Here is a 27,426-nt window from a genome sequence, read left to right on the forward strand (position 1 = left end):
GGACCTGTTGAGAAACAGAAGAATTACACCTGGTGTTTGAGACCTGTGAGGAGACCCAACTAGCTGGACCTGCTTCCACTTTACCCAGGTCAACGAAGTGGACCCCAAGGGTATATTGGATGACTTCCTGTGTGGCTTGAAAGACATAAAAAGTCACACGAGGCCATTTTCCCGAAGTGCCCACCCAACCAGTTGATACTGGTCCTGGACTAGGCCATGCTTGTGGCCTCTGCTTTAGTGAGTCCTAACACTTAAAAGATGATCCTAAGCTTCTGGGACCTTTGGTTGTGTCTATATACTTCTACAATTTCTGAAACGCTGTAGAACTTCTGACTTTCAGACACTGGAGGACTGGGACAAACCACATGAGCTGATCTAGCCAATGTATGACTTTGCTTGGCTGAGGAATAAGGTTTCTTCTCGTTAGAGCTACTCTGCAGTTTTGGAGCCTCAACCTGAAGGTACCGAGGCTCATGAAACTCATTGTCTGATACATCCTACAGTCTTGTCAGAATTAAGTATTTCACCTTCCATTTCTGAGACTAAGTCCTATGGTGAAATCTTTGACCGGTATGAACCTGTGCTTCGTCAGCCTGAAACTGCGCGTAGGTCCTGGTCACCAGGGAAAAGTGACTACTGATGAGCACTTTACTTTTTCTTGGCTCTTTTTGCTTCATAGCTTTACAATTGCTCATCTCTGGTTTTACTCATTGGATTCTTGTTGTGATGGTGTCATTTTACTTTTTCACTTTTACTCTATTTTTATACATTTGAGTGAGGATTTTTATTGTGTTGCGGTTTTGACTTTATAACTATTTCGGCGCTTCTAAATGATTTTACATTTTCTCTAAGCTAAGCCTGCCTGCTCTGGGCCTTAGCTACCAGGATTTGAGCTCAGGTTTAAATTATTGAATACTTTGCCTGAATCGAACAGTTTAGTGACTTTATTATTTCTGGAGGACTACTATCCACCCCAACTAATAATTCAGTTTCTTATAACCAATGTATTGTGGTGGTACACAAAGTATATTCTCACAATATGCCCATATCTAACTGGACATGTTATGTGAGAAAGTGGATGAAGAGAACTGTTAGGGCTTCCCCTTCAGGCTTGTACAATCCCCAGCTTGAGCCATCTACCAGTAACTTGAGTCATGAACTCCCTAGCAACGTTCTGTTTGTAGTGGTCAATTGTGAATATCCAACAATTTGCTATCAAGAAAGCAAGTACAGACCCTATACTTTTAATGTAGTTGTACATATATATTTATATATATATATATATATATATATATATATATATATATATATATATATATATATATATATATATATATATATATATATTAGGCAAAACTTCCTCACAAAGTAGGAAAGCCGACGCCGTGTCTTATGCGCAGAGTTTTCTTTATTCAGTCAGCTAAAACGTTAGACGCATTTCGCTTGTCCCGCAAGCTTGTTCACTAACAATTTACATAAAGTTTTTCCACCATTTTAAGTGCTCAGTGCGTGCGTAATACGTGTAAAACTACTAAACAATGAAGAGTGACAACAGACTCGTAGTTCCAACTTAACAAGGACTGCTAGGCAACTCAAAACGAAATAATCATGAATTCATCACATATTGATACAATCAGTCTGCCCTTATCTTTGAAGTCAATTACAATTCTAAAATAAAATAAAAAATTGTTGACAATCTTTACGCATAATACAAATCGTAGTATAAAAGGGAAAGATAATTGGACTTGGGTGAGTATAAGCGCCGCTCATAAACACACGTTGTGCCCCAGTGGGCTAATCTCTATACACAGTAGTCCTACAATAGTTACAATAGCAGTACTAACGGACCCAAGTTTGTACATAAATCTGCCCAAGTGGGCAAAAGGCATAGTTTTGAGCCCCCAACTTTGCCCGTTATATGTGCAGTCTACTGCCATAACCAAGTCTGTTGAAATGTGAATGTGTACAAATACTAATAATACCTCAAAACTTTAAAGAAATTACAATTTTATAAAAAAAACAATCTAAACATTATTTCAGGCAGAGGGAGTAGAGTCGCAGTAGCTTTATAGATGTGTGTGAAAGTCTTCTTCCATATTGAGACCTTCAGGGATTTTAGTATTGAGCCTAATAATGTAATTAGATTCTAATCTCCTCAATTTTTTAACTCGATCTCCACCTCTCTCGCTCACTGGGACTGCATCGATTACATAGTACTCAAGTCCTTTAATATTTTTGTCATGGAATTGATCAAAGTGTCTTGCCACGGGGTAGGTTTTATCCCCATTTTTAATGGCTCTCAGATGCTGTAGGATTCGCTTATGCACAGGGAGTATTGTGCTGCCAACGTAACGCAAGCCGCACGGGCAGCGAAGTACGTATACAGCAAAATCTGATTTACAGGATTAGTACCCCTTAATTTTAATCGCATCTGGTGAAAGGCCTCTCCTAAAGGTAGAGGTATTTTTACCATGGACGCATGCTTTAAATTTAGCACACTTAATAAATCCCTCTTTCCTACTAAGCCAACTTTGAGTAGTTTTTCCTTGCGTCATTGGGAGCATATTACTAACCAGAGATTGCTTAAGCGACTTGGCCTTTCTGAAGGTTATCAATGGCCTACGTCCCACAGATTTCTTAAGGATGGGATCGTTCACAATGATATGCCAGTGTTTTTGCAAGATTTTTCGTAGACTGCCCTCTTGTGTGTTGAAGCCGGTAATTAATCTGCAACTGCTCTCACTGTCACTGTCTGGCATATCAGATCTATTCTGACGGCTAAAGAGTATTTCTTCTCTCGATTTTTTATGGGCCTTCCAAATCGATGTGTCCACCCAATCCCGGGGATAGCCTCTGGCTGCAAAGCGAGCCTTCAGACATGATAATTCTGCATTTAGATCTTCATTGTTACTACAATTCCTCATAGCTCTAAGGCATTCACCATAAGGGATACTTTTCACTAAATTGATCAGGAGCAGGTGATTCAAACGCAGTTCCCTAAGGAGTGGCAGGAGAATGTAATGTTTTGGAGCCGTTACATTGACGACCTCTTTGTTGTGGAAGGGCACTCAGGAAAGCGCACGTGATTTTGTCAATAGATTGCAGGTCAATGACCTTAATTTAAAATTGACTCATGAGATCAGTACGATCAGTGTCAATTTTTTGGATGTGCCTGTATACATCGAAGGTGACAAACTAGAGACGAAACTCTACCGTAAGGCTACAGATGGGAATACCCTACTCCATGCGACCAGCTTCCATCCTAATAATTTAGTGAGAAGTATCCCTTATGGTGAATGCCTTAGAGCTATGAGGAATTGTAGTAACAATGAAGATCTAAATGCAGAATTATCGTGTCTGAAGGCTCGCTTTGCAGCCAGAGGCTATCCCCGGGATTGGGTGGACACAGCGATTTGGAAGACCCGTAAAAATTCGAGAGAAGAAATACTCTTTAGCCGTCAGAATAGATCTGATATGCCAGACAGTGACAGTGAGAGCAGTTGCAGATTAATTATCGGCTTCAACACACAAGAGGGCAGTCTACGAAAAATCTTGCAAAAACACTGGCATATCATTGTGAACGATCCCATCCTTAAGAAATCTGTGGGACGTAGGCCATTGATAACCTTCAGAAAGGCCAAGTCGCTTAAGCAATCTCTGGTTAGTTATATGCTCCCAATGAAGCAAGGAAAAACTACTCAAAGTTGGCTTAGTAGGAAAGAAGGATTTATTAAGTGTGCTAAATGTAAAGCATGTGTCCATGGTAAAAATACCTCTACCTTTATGGGAGGCCTTTCACTAGATGCGATTAAAATTAATTAAGGGGTACTATTCCTGTAAATCAGATTTTGCTGTATACGTACTTCGCTGCCCGTGCGGCTTGCGTTACGTTGGCAGCACAATACTCCCTGTGCATAAGCGAATCCTACAGCATCTGAGAGCCATTAAAAATGGGGATAACACCTACCCCGTGGGAAGACACTTTGATCAATTCCATGACAAAAATATTAAAGGACTTGAGTACTATGTAATCGATGCAGTCCCAGTGAGCGAGAGAGGTGGAGATCGAGTTAAAAAATTGAGGAGATTAGAATCTAATTACATTATTAGGCTCAATACTAAAATCCCTGAAGGTCTCAATATGGAAGAAGACTTTCACACACATCTATAAAGCTACTGCGACCCTACTCCCTCTGCCTGAAATAATTTTTAGAATGTTTTTATAAAATTGTAATTTCTTTAAAGTTTTGAGGTATTATTAGTATTTGTACACATTCACATTTCAACAGACGTGGTTATGACAGTAGACTGCACGTATAATGGGCAAAGTTGGGGGCTCAAAACTATGCCTTTTGCCCACTTGGGCAGAATTATGTACAAACTTGGGTCCGTTAGTACTGCTATTGTAATTATTGTAGGACTACTGTGTACGGAGATTAGCCCACTGGGGCACAACGTGTGTTGATGAGCGGCGCTTATACTCACCCAAGTCCAATTATCTTTCCCTTTTATACTACAATTTGTATTATGCGTAAAGATTGTCTACAATTTTTATTTTTATTTTAGAATTGTAATTGACTTCAAAGATAAGGGCAGACTGATTGTATCAATATGTGATGAATTCATGATTATTTCGTTTTGAGTTGCCTAGCAGTCCTTGTTAAGTTGGAACTACGAGTCTATTGTCACTCTTCATTGTTTGGTAGTTTTACACGTATTACGCACGCACTGAGCACTTAAAATGGCGGAAAAACTTTATGTAAATTGTTAGTGAACAAGCTTGCGGGACAAGCGAAACGCGCCTAACGTTTTAGCTGACTGAATAAAGAAAACTCTGCGCATAAGACACGGCGTCGGCTTTCCTACTTTGTGAGGAAGTTTTGCCTAATATTATCGGACCGTGCTTGGGAGGTCCGTTCGTCGATGCGCCCTCTGGTTTGGAGGTGGTGGGCATACCTAAGCAAACGGAGGAGAAATATATATATATATATATATATATATATATATATATATATATATATATATATATATATATATATATATATTCATGCTCATGCTTGGTTTTCCATCTTAGCGGGAAGCACTCGGGCATCGTTGCAGGGCTCGAAGCATCAGCCCTATTAAAAGGTACGGGAACGCCAGCCAACCGATTACATTAACAGTCCTTCTGCCAAACGCCCGACGCGTTTCGAAAATCCTTCTTCTTATATATATATATAACTGCGAAGGAGTGGGGGCCACCATCCAAACTGGTTTGGGGCATCACCTGTTGCCTGAGAGGCCCTATCACTGTATGGGCACTCATGGAGGACTTCATTTCCCAGAATGCCGTTGCCTGATGGGTGGAGCGCGAGTTGTCCTGCAGCCTCGGAGGTGGAGGAGGGGCAAGTAAGCACCTGACTGGGAGTGGCCGCAATAACAGCTAAAATACCAGCAGACCCCCAGGACACTGTTTAATCTTTTGAAACGGGCACTGATGAAGCTATTACAAGCGAAACGCGTCTGCCTAGCGTTTCATGGGTTGTTTTATACAGAGCGCTGGTAATGATTAAAGTCAGTTGCAGTTTATCCCGGAGCTGTCTCGCACTTTTGTCCTTACCTGGAGAAAGACTGGTTGTTGTGTGTTGCCAGCTTGCAGGTGCTGGCTCTAGCAAGACACCCTCTCGTTCTGGAGGATCGTGGAACACCTGCAACCCTTGGTTGAAGTATTGTCTACACCGCGATACCCCCCCGACGCTGCATATTTCCACACGGAGGTTACTGGCGTAAGGGGAGAGAGGAGGCAAATCATTTGCCTGATAAGGGAGACTGTAACTGACTTGCACCCCCCAGGGAACTGCGAAGGAGTGGGGGCCACCATCCAAATTGGTTTGGGGCATCACCTGTTGCCTGAGAGGCCCTATCACTGTATGGGCACTCATGGAGGACTTCATTTCCCAGAATGCCATTGCCTGATGGGTGGAGCGCGAGTTGTCCTGCAGCCTCGGAAGTGGAGGAGGGGCAAGTAAGCACCTGACTGGGAGTGGCCGCAATAACAGCTAAAATACCAGCAGACCCCCAGGACACTGTTTAATCTTTTGAAACGGGCACTGATGAAGCTATTACAAGCGAAACGCGTCTGCCTAGCGTTTCATGGGTTGTTTTATACAGAGCGCTGGTAATGATTAAAGTCAGTTGCAGTTTATCCCGGAGCTGTCTCGCACTTTTGTCCTTACCTGGAGAAAGACTGGTTGTTGTGTGTTGCCAGCTTGCAGGTGCTGGCTCTAGCAAGACGCCCTCTCGTTCTGGAGGATCGTGGAACACCTGCAACCCTTGGTTGAAGTAATATATATATATATATATATATATATATATATATATATATATATATATATATATATATATATATATATTACCTATTGGTGGTCGCCAGTAGGTAGTCAGAGTTAGGACCTAGTTACTATAGGAAAATGGCAACATTCTATTCGCAATAACTTTGCCGCCGATTGACGAATCTTTGTGAAATTTTCAAAACTAATTCTTTGTTGAGATCAGCTCCGATGTTGAAAGTTTGGGGGTGATTCATGAAGGGGGTCAAAGAAAAAAGGGGGGTCCCAAAACGTGTTTTTCCAATGTTAATTTCCATAGGAAACTTTAGACAAGGCTACAGGTCGGACGGGTGAACAGAATTACCCCAAATTTGGAAGGGAGAAGGGTCTTGGTCTAGAAAGCACGCTTTTGTTTATTTGGTGTAAATCCATTCAGTAGTTTTTGAGAAATATCGAAATTTACAGATATCGATATTTGGGAATTCTGCCATCTGATTGGCTGAGGCGTTACGAGCACGAGTTTGTTGGTGATTGCCTGCGAGCGGTGCGAGTGGTTGCAACTAGGAAGTGTTGGCCACCATTTTGTGATTCCGTTGAAGCGAGTAAGGGGACAAAAGGGAGAAAAAAGTGGGAAAGAGGAGGGTAGGAGCACTGTGAGGTTTGTAGGGTGGGTAGGGAGTGCTATAGAGGGAGTGTGAAGCGAATTATTTATCCCTACTGGTGTGAAAGTTCTGTTTTTCCCACTGTGAGATGGTGTTGAGGTGAGGTGCCGGTACACTCTGGAATGAAACCGTGCATCAACTGTGAGCTGAGTGCTGTAAAGTGATGTGCTCTGGGCGCTGTAGCATGGTGGGTGCTGTAGCATATCTGTGCAGGTGGTGTTAGTATGCGTTTAGAGTATAGCGGGAGTGGGAAGCAAAGTACTTAGTGGTATCGGTATGATGACTCGAGGATGAAACTGTGAGTGTGAGTCGTGAGTTTATTGCTATGAAGTGATGTGCTGTGGGTGTTGTAGGATACTGGCCAATGTAGCATACCTGTGTAAATAGTGTTAGTGTGCGTTTATTCTATACAGGGAGTGTGAAACGAACTACTCATCCCTATTGGTCTGAAGAGTCAAATGTATTGTTTTAGGAAGCAAGAATAAAGGAATAATTGTGAAGAATATAATGCACAATGTTGCAATGCCAGAGAAGGAAAATGGTAAAATGACTTGTGTCTAAGAAAGTGGTTGTGTGTAATACAGAGATGGAGTTTGAAAATTATATACAAAGTGTCTTTATTTAAGTGCCATAATTGGACCCACTGGTGCAAGAGCTAGGGTATCCAGCTGATGCAAAGTTGAAACACTTCAGCTGTATTCAATCGTAAGCTCCGGCATCGGTGAATTGTATATTACATGTTACAGTTGCATGTGAAATAAACAATAGCTATTACACTTTAATCGATTCTACATTCTATAAAGAAAATAAAGGTAGGATACGATTACCACATGTATCGTTTAAGAAAAGAAATAAGTAAAAAATAAATTGCAAAATGTAGTCATCAAACTTTTTATGTACCTTGCAGTGCTTTTTTGTAACAGAAAATTAACAACAGTAGAATAGTTAGCAATCTGTTGGACAGTAGATTCAATGTGGTGCGTGTCAGAATTGGTATTAGTTCTAACCACATTGGAACTTTGAGGATGAATACAAACATTTAGCTTCTGAGAAGCACATTCGGTACCTTTGTAGTCAAACTGTACATTATTGTCTTCAACTGTTTCAAAAAAACATTCTTGTTTAGAGAGCTAAGGCATCGAGCTTAGACAAACTCCAATTGCTTCTGCTGTAGTCAAATCGAAGCTCCTGCATCAGTGAATTGCACATTATATGTTACCGTTCTATGTGACCTACAGAATAGCTATTAGACATGAATAAATACAGTGTATAATGAAAATAAAGGTAGTTTACGGTTACCACACTGTGCCAACCAGTTCTTAAACAAAGTCGTCTTTTTACATTTTTATCTTGAGGTTCTAAGCAGAGGGTGACTTTGAGAAAAATTGTGTGAAAGGGCTTTGTGAATAACAGGCAGGCAGAGAGGTGTGTGCACAAAGAATAGACGTGGTTTCTAAATGGGTGTCGGGTTTAGGTTGATTTTGGAAGTAAAAAGCGTATTTGCATAGGCCATACATCACCGATTCCTGGTTAGACTGTAGACGTAAGGGGGAATAATGAGGATAGAGTTCAAATGTCTGAGTATACTTAGAAAGTTATCATATCAAAGTAGTATGATTGAAGTGTATTATAAAAAATGTAAAGGAAAAAGTAAAAAAAAACTGGAAAAAAATCCATTCAACAATAATGTGAGTTTCTTACAAGTCTTGGAGATTCCAGTCCAGAAGTTCTTCAGCTGCTTGAGATGCATAATGTTCCAAGAGTCTATTGTTGCCATCGTGTGAGAAAAGCGAAGTGATCCAATTCATAACCTCGAAGGGACAGTAATGTTCCTTGAATGTTGGAGCGGTAATTTGAATGGGCAGGCAATCGGCGATGTTGTGAAAGGTCGCACGTTGCAGGAGATCTTTCGCAGCTGCGCAGAAATCCCATTGAGCTGCGATTACTTTTTGCATTGCATTCGCCATTGCTCCGCTGCCAGAACAATCACGCTCATGGTTTTCAAGATACTCCATTACCTGCTGGATATCTGGAGCAAGTGTTGAGATGTTGGCAAGGCATACATCCATTCGCCAGTCGAATGGGCAAGTTTTGCAATCAAACGATGGTTGTACGCATATTGCATAAGTGTAGATAAATGTTATGTTGTAGCTAGCTCCAATAATAGCTAGAGGCAGGCAGACACATTTTTGCAGTTTTTTTACAGTATTGATGTTGCTTGGCATAGAGGCGTATTCTGTCGGACATAGTTGTTACCATAGTGAGCGTAATCATTTCTAGAAGTAGAATTAGTTGTAGGAGGCCGCAAAGAGGGTGAGAATTATGGGCACTGTTCCTGTTATTCCAGAGATGATCGAAAGAATGTCTGAATGTAGACTGGTATTAAAAGAAGAACAGTTTGAAAGCATGTTAGAAGGCTGTAGGAGACCGTGTTAAAAAAGTGTGCCAGACCTTGAGTGTGACATGTGTTGAAAATTGTGTACGAATTCACAAAGTGTAATTGGTGGTTCGTATTTTAAAGGGAGTGTATTTTAGTTCGTGGTATCTGCAGTCGATAAATTTCTTTTGCAGAAGTGAGGGAGACTTCTGTTCTGAACAAAGGTGCTTTTAGTTTGGTTTGTTTCTTGAAATGTGTTTTCAAACTAGGAATTGAATGCCAAGTTGAAGTTTGAGAGTTAGTTTGTGTGGGTGGGAATAGATATTGCCACTGGAAGTTACTGTGTTTGAAACAGTAAGGACATGCAGTATGCCAGCTCATATTCCATAGGGGTGTATGTTATTGAGAAGCAGATAACTGTCGTTAGAAAGCTGTGTGAATGATGGTGTGATTGTGGGAGTTGGCGTCCTTTTAAGAAAGGACGCAAGATTGGTGGCTGTAAGCTTAGAAGCGCCGTGTAGTTGGACATTCTTGGATAGTAATGAATGGCTGCCATTGTGATCGCACTATTCACCTGTGAGAAAAACTTTTGTATGCTATTTAAGGCAGCAATATGTAAATGGAATAAGCCACTGCTCGTGAATAAACGCGCTACCTTATATAATGACATTCAACATGACAAACAACATGTGCACGTTGCAGACTCAAGGACACTATATACTGTGGGAACTGTGGCTAGCCATGTATACAAACTAAACATGGCATGGCACCCCTGCCTTACTATGCAGAATGCGGGGAGAGATGAGAGCAAAGTATGAGCGAAAGTGGAAAGTAATTCTCGATTATAAAAGTATACAATGCAAAGTCTTGAGGGGATGTGTCGGCCAAACTTGAGTATGCAGAGCACAGACCTGTACATGTCAACATACACTGATGGTCTATTGAGTGGAGTGGACAGTGGACGCAACCATGATAGTACAGTCAGTAGGGAAGATTAAGGAATGGTAGCGCGTACGAGCCCCCCCACAATTGTTATGGGAAGTGGGCTGGTTCGCCCTACGCAAGGCTAGCGTAGGGGTATGAATAAAAGGCACGTTTCTTTGAGTGTGGTTCTCCTCTGGATTGGCAAAGGTGTCTGCCAGGTCTGCGCAGCTTACACCGCCACGAGGCTGACGCTGTAAGCGAAGGTGGGTGCATTAATGATGCTCTAAGGATGCTAGTACTCAGAAACCGTCATGGCAGCTGTGACGCATATATGCCCCAGAGTTCACCTTTCGACACCGCTGTATGTGAAAGAGGGCCGACCACGTGCTGGCAGAAGGTCCTGGGCTGAGGTCTGTGAGCACGGAAGGCTCCTGAGATTAACGCTGGGTACCGTGACACAGGCACACAGAGCCCTGCCTGAGGCCCAGGAGAGCGGAGTGCTCTGTATAATAGTAACACAGTAGTCTGACAGGTACCGACAGTGGAACGGTGTTTTAATACCATAGTGGACGATGTTAGAACTGTATCTGAGAGTGTAGATGAAGGTACTCCCTTCGACGAGCTGCAACCAACTCTGGGTCCCAACAGTGGAACGGTGTCTTGATCCCGTAATGGATGATGTCCGATATTACCTGCTGCTGGGTTTTCAGAGAACTCCCTCCGTTGAGGTGTATCAGACTCTGTGCTTCCGTAGCTAATTGCTGCACATGATTATTGGGCTTGGTTGACTGCAGTCGGTGGAGTACACCGTGGTACAGAAGGTCGGAACAGTGAAACGGGGTCTTGATTCTATGATTGAGGATGTCAGAAGTTAAAGTCTGTGATGATTTCGGTGTACCCCCTCCAATGAGGTGCAACCAACTCTAGGTCCGAACAGTGGAACGGTGTCTTGATCCCACAATGGACAATGTTAGAACTGTATCTGAAAGTGGAGATGGAGGTATTCCCTTCTACCAGCTGCAACCAACTCTAGGTTCCAAAAGTAGAACGGTGTGTTGACTCCACAATGGACGATAATAAAACTGATATTAGAGATGAAGGTACTCTCTTCGATCAGGTTCATCCAACTTTAGGTCCCAACTGTGGAACGGTGTCTTGATCTCAATATGGATGATGTTCGATATTACCTGCTGCTTGCTTTTTTCAGGAGGTTCGTGTGTTGAGGTGCATCACAGCCTGTGATTCCATAGCTAACTGCTGCACATGATCATTGGGCTTGGTTGACAGTAGTCGGTGAAGTATACTGTGGTACAGCAGGTGCAAACAGTGAAAAGGGGGCTTGATTCTATGATTGAGGATGTCATAAGTTAAAGTCTGTGATGATTTTTGTGTATCCCCTCTGATCAGGTGCAACCAAATCCTTGCTTCCGAATCTAACGGTATGTGGCTGTGAGTTGTGAATGACCACTTGATTTGGTGTAGACTGCAGTTCGCAGGGTTCACAATTTAGATTGTGTGGTGATTGTTTAATTACAGAATCCAGTAGTTAAGTAATTAGAACGTCTATTGAAACATACACAATATTGTTTTAGTATACTTGCTTCAAGAAGTTTTTTTATATCAGTTATAGGTTTAGTGAAATGACCAAATTTATCTTGGAAGTCCAAAGGAACAGTGAATAGTGTAGACTGTGGAGAGATGAAATCCCAATTCGAATTGTTTTGATTTATTCATTGTAGAGCTCTCTGTAATTTATGTTGTTTTATTTTGTAAAGAGGGAGTGAGAAAAAGTATTGATGATTGTGTGTGTGAGTACTGCTTTTAATTAACAATGCAGACAGTAGTGTTCACAATTCAGATCAAGTTGCTGTTGTAGATGATTCAGTCCTGTAAGAGAAGAGATTGCTGTAGTGTGCTCTGTCTGCACCACTCATATGCATCATTGCAGGCTCCGCACGCGTTTTCTTTGCTTTGTGTATTGCAAACTGTAGAGGATAAGTCAATGCTACATGACTGTGGGCCCTTGCTGAACGCTCTCTCTGGCCTATACTGCAGACTTCAGTGTTCACATTTGACATTGAGTCGGTATTGTAGATGATGCAGTCCTGTAGGAAAAGACATTGCTCCAGTGCGTTCTGTCAGCACCAGTGATATGCATCATTGCAGGATCTGCACACGTTTTTTTTTTCTTCGTGTATTGCAAACTGTAGAGCTCAAGTGAATGCCAGGTGGCTGTTGTGCTGACTGCTCTCTCTGGCCTACACTGCAGACAGCAGTGTTCACAATTCAGATGGAGTCGCTATTGTAGATTAGGTAGTTCTGTAGGAATAGACATTGCTCCAGTGTGCTCTGTCTGCAGCACTCATACGCATCATTGTAGGCTATGTACAGTTTTTTTTGCTTCGTGTATTGCAAACTGTAGAGGTCAAGTCAATGCCACGTGGTTGTGGACCCTTGCTGAACGTTCTCTCTGGCCTATACTGCAGACTTCTGTGTCCACATTTGACATTGAGTCGGTATTGTAGATGATGCAGTCCTGTAGGAAAAGATATTGCTCCAGTGCGCTCTGTCTGCACCACTCATCTGCATCAATGCAGGCTCTGTACACGTTTTTTTTTAGTTTGTGTATTGTAAACTGTAGTGCTCAAGTGAATGCCATGTGGCTGTGGGCCCTTGTGATCGCTCACTCTGGCCTACACTGCAGACAGCAGTGTTCACAATTGAGATTGAGTCGCTATTGTAGTTGAGGTGGTCTTGTAGGAAAAGACATTGCTCCAGTGTGTACTGTCTGCACCATGTATATGTATCAATGCAGGCTTTGCACACTCATTTGTGTTGCTTCACTGACGACAAACTAGGTAGGTGAAGTCACTTTACGTATTGGTGGGTCCTTTGTGACCGCTCTCTATGGCCTACACTGCAGACAGCAGTGTTCATTATTCAGATTGAGTCGGTATTGCAGATGATGCAGTGTTGATGGCAACAGATATTGCTCCTAGTGCGGCCTGTCTACAGCACGCATTATCGGTGGCTGTGCACATGCTGAATGCTTTTGATGTGGTTATGTGAGTGTACTAGAACTGATGGAGCGTTTATGACGTAATCTTTTTGTGTATTATTTCAGATCTATTGAGTGTCAGTATACCACAAGTTGTTGTTCTTTTACGATGGAATTATTTCAGTATTATTTTACATCTACTGTCACTACCTTACTGCAGCATAAATTATTGATTCTTTTAATATTGAATCTCTGTGTGTGATCCAATGATTACTGTTGTAGTTGATGCAACCATTGTCTGAAGGCTGGTTTAGACTTACCGCACACACATCCAGCACAGACTTTACTGGATATGTCACCATGGTAATAAAAAGGATTTGAGCGTACGTGCCCGTATCCACTTCCACTATCTATCTGTGTCCGTGTGTTCATTATCAATGCATGATACTGTCTCTGGGCAGTACTATTTTACGTTGTGTTGTGGACAGCGTATGCAACCATGTTACCTGTGGTATTGGAGAAAATTTCGGTAAGGTAACTTTTAGGTGTGTGGGTATCATAGGTGGAAGGCTACTTTACAGAGCATGAATATTGATGAAAATGATGGTTGCATGTTGTGCGTAGTGTAAGATATGTGTAGATTGCAAAAAGTTTTTAACAAAGCTCTCTAAGTAGAAGAGGTGTGTCTCATGAAATGCAGTACAGATATTGACTAAAATGATTGGCGTTTTCAAACTGTTACAATGGGAAATGTTATGATGTCATGAGTGATGTCACTGACCATGTCATGAGTGATGTAATATGTGACGTCATCAGCAATGCATTGCAGGCGCGTTAGTTATAGTTAGCTCAACTAACTATAACAGGCGAATTTCTCTGGTTTTATATGAGTCAAATGTCCAACTAATTATAACGTTCCCGAAACCTATGGTTTTTTCAGTGAATTTCAAAGGTTTTTGAAATGCTAATCCCTAACTATAACGTCTGTAAAACCTATGGTTTTTTCAGTGAATATATATATATATACATATATATATATTAAGGGTGGGCGTAGTTCGCGAAGTAGCACTTCGCGAAGCTACGCAAAGTGAAGTTCGCACTACGCGAGCTACGCGTAGCACTTCGCGAACTGCGTAGTAACATGTTCGCACTGTGCAAGATGTTGTTTTCAATGATTGCACAGTGCGGACAAGCAACTGGCACTGTGCAATCATTGAAAATGGCATCTTGCACAGTGCGAGCTGTAGTGTTCTGCTGCTCGAGTAGATTTTTACTCGAGCTTCAGCTTTCTCAACGCGAACTGGTAGTTTCTCATCGCGAGCGGTCGCGAGCATACGCGACCCCTCGCAATGAGAAACCTGACCTCCTCGCGTTGGGAATCTCGCCGGGGGGTTTATTTTCCATGCTCGCGATCGCGAACAAGGAAAAAGTCTCGCCGGGATGTCATTTTGCTTGCTCGCGGTCGCCAACTTGACGTTGAGGACCGCGACCAAGCAAAAAATAACCGCAGCACTACGCTACGCGTGTTCGCACTGTGCTACGTGCAGTTCGCGTAGTGCGAAGTAGCGCGAACTTCGCAAACTACGCGAGCGTAGCGTAGTGCTTCGCCCAGGCCTAATATATATATATATTCACAGAAAAAACCATAGGTTTCACACATGTTATAGTTAGCTGGACATTTCACTCGTAAAAAAACCAATGAAATTCCCCCGTTATAGTTAGTTCAGCTAACTATAACTCGCGCGCCCGCAATCCACTGCTGATGACGTCACATATTATATCACTCATGACATGGTCAGTGACATCACTCATGACATCACTGATGACATCTCAAATGACATCACTGATAACATCACTGATGACGTCATCCATTGAGTATGTATTTCTGATCAATTTTAATATGTTTAATATATATAGGGAAAGGCCTGTTGAAGAATGAGTGGGTGTACAAGTATGTAAATGGATGATTTTCTGTGGTTCGTAACTGACTCTATAAGTGAGTCATTAAATGTATCTTACTGCAGACTAGTGACTAAACTGTGTAAATGTTTGTATGTGTCTGTCTGTTGGTGTATAAGTGGCGGCATGGTTTTGTGAATACCTATATAAGTGTCTATATAAGTTATTGATTGTATGGGTTCCTGATTGTTTGTGCGGGTAGGGTGTGTGTGACTCTATGCATAGAAGTGTGAGTGGGTGATTCTATGGGTGCATGGTTTTAAGAGTGCATCTGTGATGGACTGTATGGTTGAGTGAGTGTATGTATGGGATTGTTAGGGATTGAATGTATATCTCAGTGGTACATTTGTGACTAACTACATATGTGAAAGGCAGTATATATGTGTGTAAGAGTATATAAGTGGATAGATGTGAGAGTGTGTGATTGTGAGAGTGACTGTATGGATGAGTGTGTGCTTGTATCAATGATTCTATAAGAGCGTAAGAATGTGGCACTATTTTTATGAGTAAGTGAACTTGAGTGTGTATAACCGCATAGGTGAGTAAATGGGAGTGTGATTATTTGCATGACTGACTAGGTGTGAGAGTACCTCTATAGATGATTGGTAGTGTGTGAGTGTCTATATAGGTATATAAATGCATATGATAGTTTTGTATGTTGTGACTGTAAGTATGAGTGACTGTACAGGTGAATGAGTGGAGGTGTATGTAGACTTAAGAGTTAATAAGTGGGTATGTAGTCATTGGTATTGCAGTATGTATGGTTTTGAGAATGGAACTCTTAAATTTTGATTCGGTGCATCAAAGGTTATATTAGGGTGTGAGAAGATGCGGTAATTTATCACATGGATGACGTCATCAGTGATGTCATCAGTGATGTCATTTGATATGTCATCAGTGATGTCATGAGTGATGTCACTGACCATGTCATGAGTGATGTAATATGTGACGTCACGTCATCAGCAGTGGATTGCGGGCACGCGAGTTATAGTTAGCTGAACTAACTATAACGGGGGAATTTCATTGGTTTTTTACGAGTGAAATGTCCAGCTAACTATAACATGTGTGAAACCTATGTTTTTTCAGTGAATTTGCAAGGTTTTTTAAATACTAATTCCTAACTATAACGTGTGTGAAACCTATGGTTTTTTCAATGAATTTCAAAGGTTTTTTAAATGCTAATTTTTGAATTTTTTAATATATTTTTTAATATATTTCTTTACAACAAGTTACCCATGTATATATTTATAGATTATCTGTATCCTTTAATTTGGAATGGCTCAGCTTTTTTTTGTATTTGGATAAAGTTAAACAGCATAGTTAATATGTTCTATTAACTTATATACATTAAATTCATTCTTTTTTTTTTACCGTGCGCGCTCGGTGCGCGCACCCAGTACGCATGCGTACGTTTTTCGTGTACGCATGCGTACGTTATCTACATACGCATGCGTACGTCATAGTACGCGCTCGGTGCGTGCACTAAGTACGCATGCGTACGTTTTTCGTGTACGCATGCGTACGTTATCTACTTACGCATGCGTACATCATAGTGCGCGCTCGGTGCGTGCACTAAGTACGCATGCGTACGTAGATAACGTACGTATGCGTACGTTGTCCACGTACGCATGCGTACGTCGTGTGTGCTCTGCGCGGTACGTTCGCGCATGCACGCGCGCTGAGTTCGTGCATGCAGGAAGTCTCTACCATGCCCCCTTTCCATGTTCTTCACCTTTGTTTTAAATGTAAACACATTTTTAGATGTTTTTTTTTAATTGCAAGTAAAATGGATAACATTTCCTAAATTTTCTTTCAAGATCTGAAAAAAAGAAATAAGTATTAATATTCAACAATACCTTTTCTTAAGCAGTACATATTTTTTCATATTTATCAAAGCAATTTTTTGCCCTTTTTTTGCTGTTTTCAGAATGTATTGAATTTCACTGAAAATAGTGAAATCAATTGTTTTCATCATTTAACAGCGGGCAAAAAAAAACAATCTGAAAGATTGTTTAAAAAAAGCCCTGAATCTCTTTTCACTAAAACAGACCTTGATAGAAATATCACAAATATATTAAAAATACCTTCTAAGAACAATAACTGTTTGCAATAAATAACGTCTGTAAATCTTGCTGCTTAAGCACGTACACCAAAATAATATCTGTCAAACAAGTCCACAATTGTTACCTTTACCTTTCCTTGAGGCCAAATGGTAATTTTAAAATCCTTTGTAAGTGAAATATCCAATGTTAATCCTATAAAATTGAAATAATGGTTTCTTCAGATGCTGGAATTGGTATCTAAAATTTTGGTTTCAGAAAAATTAAGTAACAATTTGATAAATCATAAGGCAAACGTTGCTTGAAAATCAATTGAGAATCATTACACAGTGTCCATCCTTTTTCACATTTAAGATAAACTGTGTAATGACCAGAAGTTATAGGAGGTCCAACATGAAAAATAATTGCAACTGTAACAAAAGTTTTACCTGATATTGATAATTGATTTCCTACAAACTTCGTTAGTAAAGTTTCCATTTTAGTTCCATCTGCTCTACAACGTTGCATCATTAAAATTACATACTGTCCATGTTTATGTAAAAATAACGTTGATAACATGTCTGATTTACATTGAGAACATTCCATGTTGTGATTTGCATCTTTAACCAATTTACTAAAAGTCATTGTTTTACTCTCTGGTAATGTTAAATAGATGAACCTTTCAGAATCAACATTACTGCTGCATGTGTTCATACAGTTTTCACAACAATGTTCCCATTTATATGAGACACCTAATATATTTTCTATTTCTACCCCTTCATCTTCCAGTACCATAAGCATATACATCAAGAATTCCTGTGCATCTTGCTGGACATCTTGTGTAAACTGTGTACATCCAAAACATTCATCTAAAAGATTTTTAACACCAGAAGCACTTTCTATTTTAGTCTTATCATTACTCAGCTTCTCATAAAGGAGACTCAGCAGAGAACAGAATCTTTTTTCATGATTTACTATTATCTGCTCTTGCAAAATTTGAAGATAAAATTCAACATTGAGCACTACATTTGCGTAGCAGTTGACACCAGAGCTAGTTTCAAAATGACAACCAACAACCTCTTCAACACTGTCCTTTTTCTTTTTGCTTGCAGTCACATCACTCTCTTTTTATTTTCTCTTCTGTACATCCTCATCACAGATATTCTCAAATCTCCTTTTCCAACAAACAACACATTTTTCAAACACAGGATACTGACCTAAATGAGGAGCATAGCTTCTTCTTAATCTATTATACTCCTTTACACAGTTTGCATCAGCACTTACTTTTGAGTCATCAAAGTCTATCATGAATAAACCAGATATTTTTTCACGCGTGACAATGCAACATATGCCATACCTTCTTTAAACACAGTAGATCCAATGTTTACAAATGCACTATCTACAGTTAATCCTTGAGATTTGTAAATAGTTACTGCATATGCTAGAGAAAACGGAAACTGCTTCCTACGTACATATAAGTCTTTCACAAGCAAGAAACGAACTGAACAACGACAAATGTCTTTAACGTCTTCAATCTGATCAAATTCATTTTTAAAAATTAAATTCCAACTTTTGTCTGGTAATTAACAAAACCCACAACTTTACCCATAGCTCCGTTCACTAAACCTTTCTCTACATCCAAATTACGTCTTAAAATTACTCGACAGTTTATACATACATAAAGATTCTTTTCTAAACCGGCTGTTTTCGAGATGTTTTTCTCTAGAGAATCCAATTTACTTGTCAATTTGTTTGTCAATATAATAGTTATTCCTTCATGTTGAATTTTATCCACAGCTTCCAGTTTGACAATCTCTTCATTTTCCAATTTCAAATGTTCTTGATTGAATATAGAGCATTCATTTAGTGTTGGCATTAAGCAGATAACAGTATTTTTTCCAGCAATGTTCTTGTATATTTTCTCTGGAACTATTTGTTCTGTTGGAAACACATTACATAGCAATCGACTCTGTAAAGCTTTTCTGCCATGTTCTGTGAGTAGTCCAATTCTGATATCTTTGAGAATACTTGCATAATCCTCATCATTGGCTTGCCACATATTGGTAATGAGTTCTTTATACTCAAAGTATGTCCAAATATTCACATTACCTATACTTCCTAATGACTTTTTCGTGTCTTCATGTGTAAGGGTTTGAAATACTGGTTGTCTTTTAACTGGAGTAAGCTGCAGAAGATCTCCAAAAACTATAACATGTCTTCCTCCAAATAGCACGTCATAGTTTGTCTTTAGAATTTGCTGCATTCTTAAATGCACAAAGGCAAGCATTAAGTTTGATACCATGCTTACCTCATCAATGATGAGAACTTTCATTTTTTTCAATACTCTTGCAACTTCAAAACATGCTTCTCCTGTTAGCTTGTGGTATTGTATTTTGTTCTCGTGCTCTACTGGTAACATTAGCAAACGATGGAGGGTAATTCCTTTTATGGTATATGCTGCTAACCCAGTTGGAGCAGTAACAACACAAGACAAAGTTGAATCTGTTTTTTGCTGTAGGTAGCTTCTAATTACTTTAATCAAGAAACTTTTTCCAGTTCCGGCTTGTCCACTCACATACATTCTGATTGGTTGAAACGATGTGCATGAGCACTCTTTATTTTCATGTAGTAATCCGTGATCAATTTTATTTCTGACTTCCTCATAAATTTGTTGTTGTTCATCATTCAGTTGTTGTTCCATATTTGGTAAATTTATTAAATCTTCCTGAGCTTGATTCATAGCTGTTTCAACTTCAGTCATGGCTATTGCAGCTTCATTTTCTACGATTGGTTGTCCTAGAGGATCTTGACTGAACGTCCCAGAACTTTGAATGTCTTGAGAACTGTCTCTAGCTACTTCAGCTGCAATTGTTGCTTCTTGTTCAATTTCTTCATTTAACATTTGAACATAAGTTGAGAAAGTACTGCAATCTATGCTATCTTTGCAAGCATTAAAGGAATCTTCATAGCTCTGAAAATCTCCAAGTAGTTCATCCTCTGAACGCCATGGTTTAAACAGCTATAAAAGTGCCAAGTAGTAAAATTCCTTTTTGTCAGTAGTGTCACAACTCAGCTTCTGGTGATTAATCAAACTTCCTTTTGTTTATTTTACCAAACATCCTTCCTCACCAATGACTTTATATTTTCCATTGTTGATGTCTTCTGTGGTATTCCGCTTATAAATGTAGTTCTGCAGCACTTCATAAAGACACATGTTCTCAAGATGATGACTTCTTTGTGGGCAATATGTGTCCAACATGTTTGTTCTTTAAATGTCTGTACTTTCAGGTTCGTTCTCTGCTAAATATTCAATTTCTCGAACAGATTTCAGTACCCGATTTCTCATTCCTGCAAGGCCTAAACTTACCCAAATTAATCTTCTGGATTTGGAGTACAGACTTGCAGATGATAACCTATCTGAGCATTCGTAGGATCCAATTTCTCGATGCGATAACATCTTTAAACTGAAAGTGTATAGCTTTTTACTGACAGTCTTCTCGTGAGAAATTGCTTCCCAATTTCTTTCAATTCTGTTTTCTCAGATTTAGTGATGTAAGATGTGACATATCGAGCAACAGCAATAGAATTGTCAGCTACATACTGTATATCCATGTTAGCATTCCACATGGATAAAATGACTGGGTTGTAGTCATTTATATATTTTGACTCTTCTTTTCTTCTTAGGTTGTAGGTATTCTTAGGCGATTTTTTTGTAATAGTATGTTGCACAGCTGACATAAAACTGTTTACTCTTCCTTTTGAAAGAACAGGTCGTGGAAATCCAAATCGACATTTTGTGTAGAATTTATCTTTACTCTTGTACTTTCGTCGACAGTATTTTCCACACCGATGTCTTTGGAAACGTAAAACTTGCTCTTTTAAGTTTTTTTATTCTGTGCTTTTATGTATAGCACATGTTGCATATTCTTCAATGAATGATAAAACTGCATCATCAGAATCTGTTTCAAATTTTGGGGCATCCTTGATCCACAACAGCATATGAATATGAGGAGCACCTCTTGCTTGGTACTCTTTTCTCCAAAAGAAATCCACAACTTCTCCAAGAGGTGGATTTTTTTTATTGCAGATGAAGGTCATCATAGCCTCAAATCTATGATTGAAATATCTGCAAACATTAACCGGATCCAATGAACACAATTCTCCTGCTGTCTTGTATTGGATGTTTTCAATATTTGAATTTGCCTCTGGAAGAAAATCCAGTAAATCATCCCAAGCGTACTCAGCACAGCTTAGGGTAAGGAACCATGTAGGAGTTCCTAAATTCCGTAACATACATTTCAATTCTCCATGGCATCGATACCAATATTCATTAGTTCCTCGCTGACAAGCCATCAAATTTATCAATTGAGATTCCAAATGATCATCTCGCTGTTGCACTTTGTTCATAAAATCCTTTGCAGACACATTATGTAGATGCACTCCAGTTTTTAAAATGTGATTTACTGCATAAGATAGTGCAGACAAGTCACTTTCAAATAAAAGATGGAACAAATATGGAATACTTTGACGAAATCTTGGATCTTCTGCATATAATCTTGTAGTCCGATACTCAGAAGCAGGAATCTGTACTGGACGTTCATCATATCGTCCACCTTTTCCTGTAGGAAACAGCTGGGGAAAACAATGAGCTTCCAAGCTCTCCTCCCATACACTCACAGGAGTTCCTTGTGCTTTTTTCATCTGAAATAGATCAATGGTGTTTCCCATAACTTCTTTAGAATTAAGAGTATGTATGCTGAAATGTTCATAAATTTCTTCTTCTTTTGACTTATTCACTTTTTCAATTTGCCCAGCTGGTATTCCTGAGTCTGCTAGTAAAACTTCTTCATCTTCATCCATATAAATTGTTTCATACCATTTATTATTTCTTTTCAAATATAAATTTGCTCTTTGTACTTTTCGTATTTCTACCAGCTCCTGCCAAATTTTCTTATTCTTTGTTGGTACTCCATTAACCAGAATGACTAATGGTTCAGTTTCCAATCTATCTGCATCAATTGTTTCCATATTTTTTTTCAAATCCAACGGCAAATAGACAACTCTTCCTTTTAAACCTCTTTGTAAATCCGAAGGAGGTAATTTACCTGTTTTTGGCTCCATATGCACTATGGTCTGAAACGGATGGACACATTGAATGATTATAGACTCATACGTATTTAAATCAGAAAGTTCTGCAGGAATATCAACCAATTCTAAATTATTATGTACAGCTCTGGCTGGCATTCTATTTTCTTCTAACTTGTTATAACAGTATTTACAAATACGCTGATCTTCACCCAAATCAAAACTATTTTCCAGAAATATATATGTTGCAAAATCCTTCCACTTATAATTATCTTCATTTTCACTTTTTTTATACAGATCAACATTCCTTGTTTGAATTTTGTAATGGCTTCTCCGGCAACAAATACAAGTAATATTTGGTCTTTCATTAGAGATGATAGCAAATTTTGTCATTTCATCTTCAACATTTTTACTAACAGTGAGATCTACATTCTCTTCCACATTTTCCTCAATAACTGTGTCATTTCCTGCACTTTCTTCCTCTGGACCAAAGTAACAAAACTGAATATCATCAGTGACCTTCACTACATCTGATACAGATCCACGGAACAGAGCACTATTCAACTCATTTAACTTTAGTGCTGGACTTTTAGCAAAATACAATGTTCTCACAAACTTTCTCATTTCAGTATGATGAACAGCCAGCATCCTAAAATGGTGAAAAACACTTTGGCAAATTTTCCTAGATAGACAAGCAAGAAAATGTCCTTGCAAACCAGTATTCTCTCTCACTCTGCATGGGTCTAGTCTTTGAAGAACCTTAATCTTCTGTTTAACACTCTTTTTACTATATTCTCTTAGGAAGTGACGTAATTTATAAATAGATTCCTGTCGCACAGTGCAAATACTACTACAATTCCAAGTGTACACTGGGGCTTTAGGACGTCTCCCCATAACCTCATCAGCTAACACTTCTTCCTCATTTCTTGGAACCATTTTCTCCTTTTCCATTACACAACCATCTTTAACTTCATAAGCTCGACCATTGGTGTCAACTGCATACAACAAACTAATACTTTGAAGATAACTCTCTTCATTAAAAAATGGCTCAGTACTTGAACTATGCTTCCATTCTCCTAAGAACACTTTACAAAAGTTATTTTTTTTACTACTCTTTTCCTTTTGCTTTGTGACTTCATTGCTTTTACAAATTTTTCAAATCTACGCATCTTATTCAAAATTAAAATGAATAGTTTTCGTTTTATTTCCAAAGCCTTAGCAACAATTGTTTCAATATATTTCTTTTTTTTTAATAAAATTTGGTTTTCTTCTTATATTTTTTCACATCCTTTAGCAAATTTAACATCACTCTTCTCTGAAACATTTTTCTACGAATGTTTTTAAAATCTATTTTTCGTGTTAAGTCACTCTTTCTTACTTCTGATTCAACATTATCTTTTCGTATTTTCTGTCGTTGTTTTGTACTTGAAACACTATTTGCAGTGCATATATTCTTAACATTTTTTCTTTGTTTGAAGATATTTTTTTAAAAATCCTTAGTCTGCTTACCAGAAGACTTTTTCTTTTTTCCAACATGAGGTTCTTCAACTATTTTTTTGGGTCCAGTTTTCTTCAAATATAGATGTTGTTGCTGTTCTTTTCTCTTTCTTGACTTTATAGGCATCTTTAATTAATTTCAATGTTGTTCAGCAATACCTGAAAGAAACTAAAAAAAAATACCTTTATGTAATTTTAATACATTACGATTTTTTTTCAGAGCTTTTCAAATCCTATCACATGACCTGTCCCTTTCCTACAACTGCAAGTCTGACAGAACAATAGCAACACATATTAAATCTGTAACACCAATTCCTGTGTGCACACAGACTCATGGTGTGATTCTAGGCAAAAAACGATTTTAGTTTGGCAATTTCAAAGCACATTTACTACTGTGGAAGAGTAAGTGATAATTACTATGGCAGCCTGACACATTTTCCTTATATTTTGGAGAGGCAGAAAAGAATACACGTCCTAACAGCTACTTGAGACCATCAGCATGTGTTACAGGGTGAGTGATTAGAGTAGAGCAAAGGAAATGAACCTTGGTGACGTTGAATGTGTTAGCATTACACACTGCTATCTGAAATACCACACAGCTGAATAGTAAGCATGAGAGTGCAGGAGAAGCACCTGTCTGTGTGCTAAGAGCGTGCTTCTGGAGACCATGTATTGTCAGGTGCAACACAGATCTGCATGGACGCTTGAACAACTGCATGAAGACTACAGAGATGTATGTAAGAGTACATGTGTGGTAAAGGTTAATTGAAGTTTTGAACATGTAGGATCTACCTCACCCATTGCGGAAGTGGAAGGAAAATGTACCATGCTAATTTCAAATGTGTTAGCATTTGCCTCTCATTTGTTAGAAAGTGATTTCTGGTAAATGCTAACCATCACAGTTCTAGAAAACAAGCTGCCCCTTTCCTGCGAGTGCAAGTCTAACAGAGCTAGAGCAACACGAATTAAATCTCTGAGAAGAATTCCTGTGTGCACACAGACTCATAGTGTGATTCTAGGCACAAAACAGTATTCCTGGGTGATACCACTGCACCTTAACTTATGGTGAAGACATACTCCATAATATCTGACATGTTCAAGGCAGTTAAATATCTTCCTTAACATAAAATTTAAAACACAACTTTTAAAGTGGTAGGAAAATGTACCATGCTATTTTCAAATGTGTTTGCATTTGCCTCTCATTTGTGAGAAAGTGATTTCTGCTGAATGCTAACCATCACAGTTCTTGAAAACAAGCTGCCCCTTTCCTGCGAGTGAAGTCAAACAGAGCAACAGCAACACAAATTAAATCTCTGTGAAGAATTCCTGTGTGCACACAGAATCATGGTGTGATTATAGGCACAAAACAGTATTCCTGGTTGATACCAGTACACCTTAACTTATGGTGAAGACATACTCCATATTATCTGACATGTTCAAGGCACTTAAATATCTTCCTTAACATAAAATGTAAAACACAACTTTTAAAGTGGTAGGAAAATGTACCATGCTAATTTCAAATGTGTTAGCATTTGCCTCTCATTTGTGAGAAAGTGATTTCTGCTGAATGCTAACCATCACACTTCTTGAAAACAAGCTGCCCCTTTCCTGCGAGTGCAAGGCTAACAGAGCAAGAGCAACACAAATTAAATCTCTGAGAAGAATTCCTGTGTGCACACAGACTCATGGTGTGATTCTAGGCACAAAACAGTATTCCTGGGTGATACCAGTACACCTTAACTTATGGTGAAGACATACTCCATATTATCTGACATGTTCAAGGCACTTAAATATCTTCCTTAACATAAAATGTAAAACACAACTTTTAAAGTGGTAGGAAAATGTACCATGCTAATTTCAAATGTGTTAGCATTTGCCTCTCATTTGTGAGAAAGTGATTTCTGCTGAATGCTAACCATCACACTTCTTGAAAACAAGCTGCCCCTTTCCAGCGAGTGCAAGGCTAACAGAGCAAGAGCAACACGAATTAAATCTCTGAGAAGAATTCCTGTGTGCACACAGACTCATGGTGTGATTCTAGGCACAAAACAGTATTCCTAGGTGATAGCAGTACACCTTAACTTATGGTGAAGACATACTCCATATTATCTGACATGTTCAAGGCAGTTAAATATCTTCCTTAACATAAAATGTAAAACACAACTTTTAAAGTGGTAGGAAAATGTACCATGCTATTTTCAAATGTGTTAGCATTTGCCTCTCATTTGTGAGAAAGTGATTTCTGCTGAATGCTAACCATCACAGTTCTTGAAAACAAGCTGTCCCTTTCCTGTGAGTGCAAGTCTAACAGAGCAAGAGCAACACAAATTAAATCTCTGAGAAGAATTCCTGTGTGCACACAGACTCATGGTGTGATTCTAGGCACAAAACAGTATCCCTGGGTGATACCAGTACACCTTAACTTATGGTGAAGACATACTCCATAATATCTGACATGTTCAAGGCAGTTAAATATCTTCCTTAACATAAAATGTAAAACACATCTTTTGAAGTGGTAGGAAAATGTACCATGCTATTTTCAAATGTGTTTGCATTTGCCTCTCATTTGTGAGAACGTGATTTCTGCTGAATGCTAACCATCACAGTTCTTGAAAACAAGCTGCCCCTTTCCTGCTAGTGCAAGTCAAACAGAGCAACAGCAACACAAATTAAATCTCTGTGAAAAATTCCTGTGTACAGACAGACTCATGGTGTGAGTCTAGGCACAAAACAGTTTTTTTGGTTGATACCAGTACACCTTAACTTATGGTGAAGACATACTCCATAATATCTGACATGTTCAAGGCAGTTAAATATATTCCTTAACATAAAATGTAAAACACAACTTTATAAGAAGAATCACATTTCTATTATTTATATCCAACTACACCACATACATCCCCTCTCAAATTCATAACTCACCTTTAAAAGTAGTTAGTTGAGAAAGAAATGTGCCACTCACACAGCAGATTATCAGAGCCAGAATATCTGAACTGTACACCTCTCAGCAGAACCAGTAAATGGCAATGTTTCCCTCTCTTGTTTTCACACATATACATGTTAACTTCAAATCACAGTGTTTCCCACATTTTTTCAAATGGAATCACACATTTCTATTGGTTGCAAATTTCAACCCTTTTCCAAATGATCCCTTCCCCCAACATGACTTCTGCCTGCTACCATAGCAACAGGTAATGGAACACTGGTGTGAGCAGAGAGGTCAGAAGTTCAGCACACAATGTTTCAAATCGAAAGAGCAAGAGAGCTTGAATTTTCAAACAGCAAATCCAAACTAATGTTCGGGCGGGGGTACGGTCTGTACTTACACGGGGGCTGGGGGTACGGTCCGTACATACACGGGTGGGGGTACGGTCCGTACTTACACGGGGGGGCTGGTGGTACGGTCCGTACATAGATGGGTGGGGGTATGGTCCATACTTACACGGGGGGCTGGGGGTACGGTCCGTACATACACGGGGGGTAGGGTCCGTACTTACACAGGGGGCTGGGGGTACGGTCTGTACATACACGGGGGTACGGTCTGTACTTACACGGGGGGCAGGGGGTACGGTCTGTA

The sequence above is a fragment of the Triturus cristatus genome, chromosome 9 (genome assembly GCF_964204655.1).
Source record: "Triturus cristatus chromosome 9, aTriCri1.1, whole genome shotgun sequence".
NCBI classification, from domain to species: domain Eukaryota; kingdom Metazoa; phylum Chordata; class Amphibia; order Caudata; family Salamandridae; genus Triturus; species Triturus cristatus.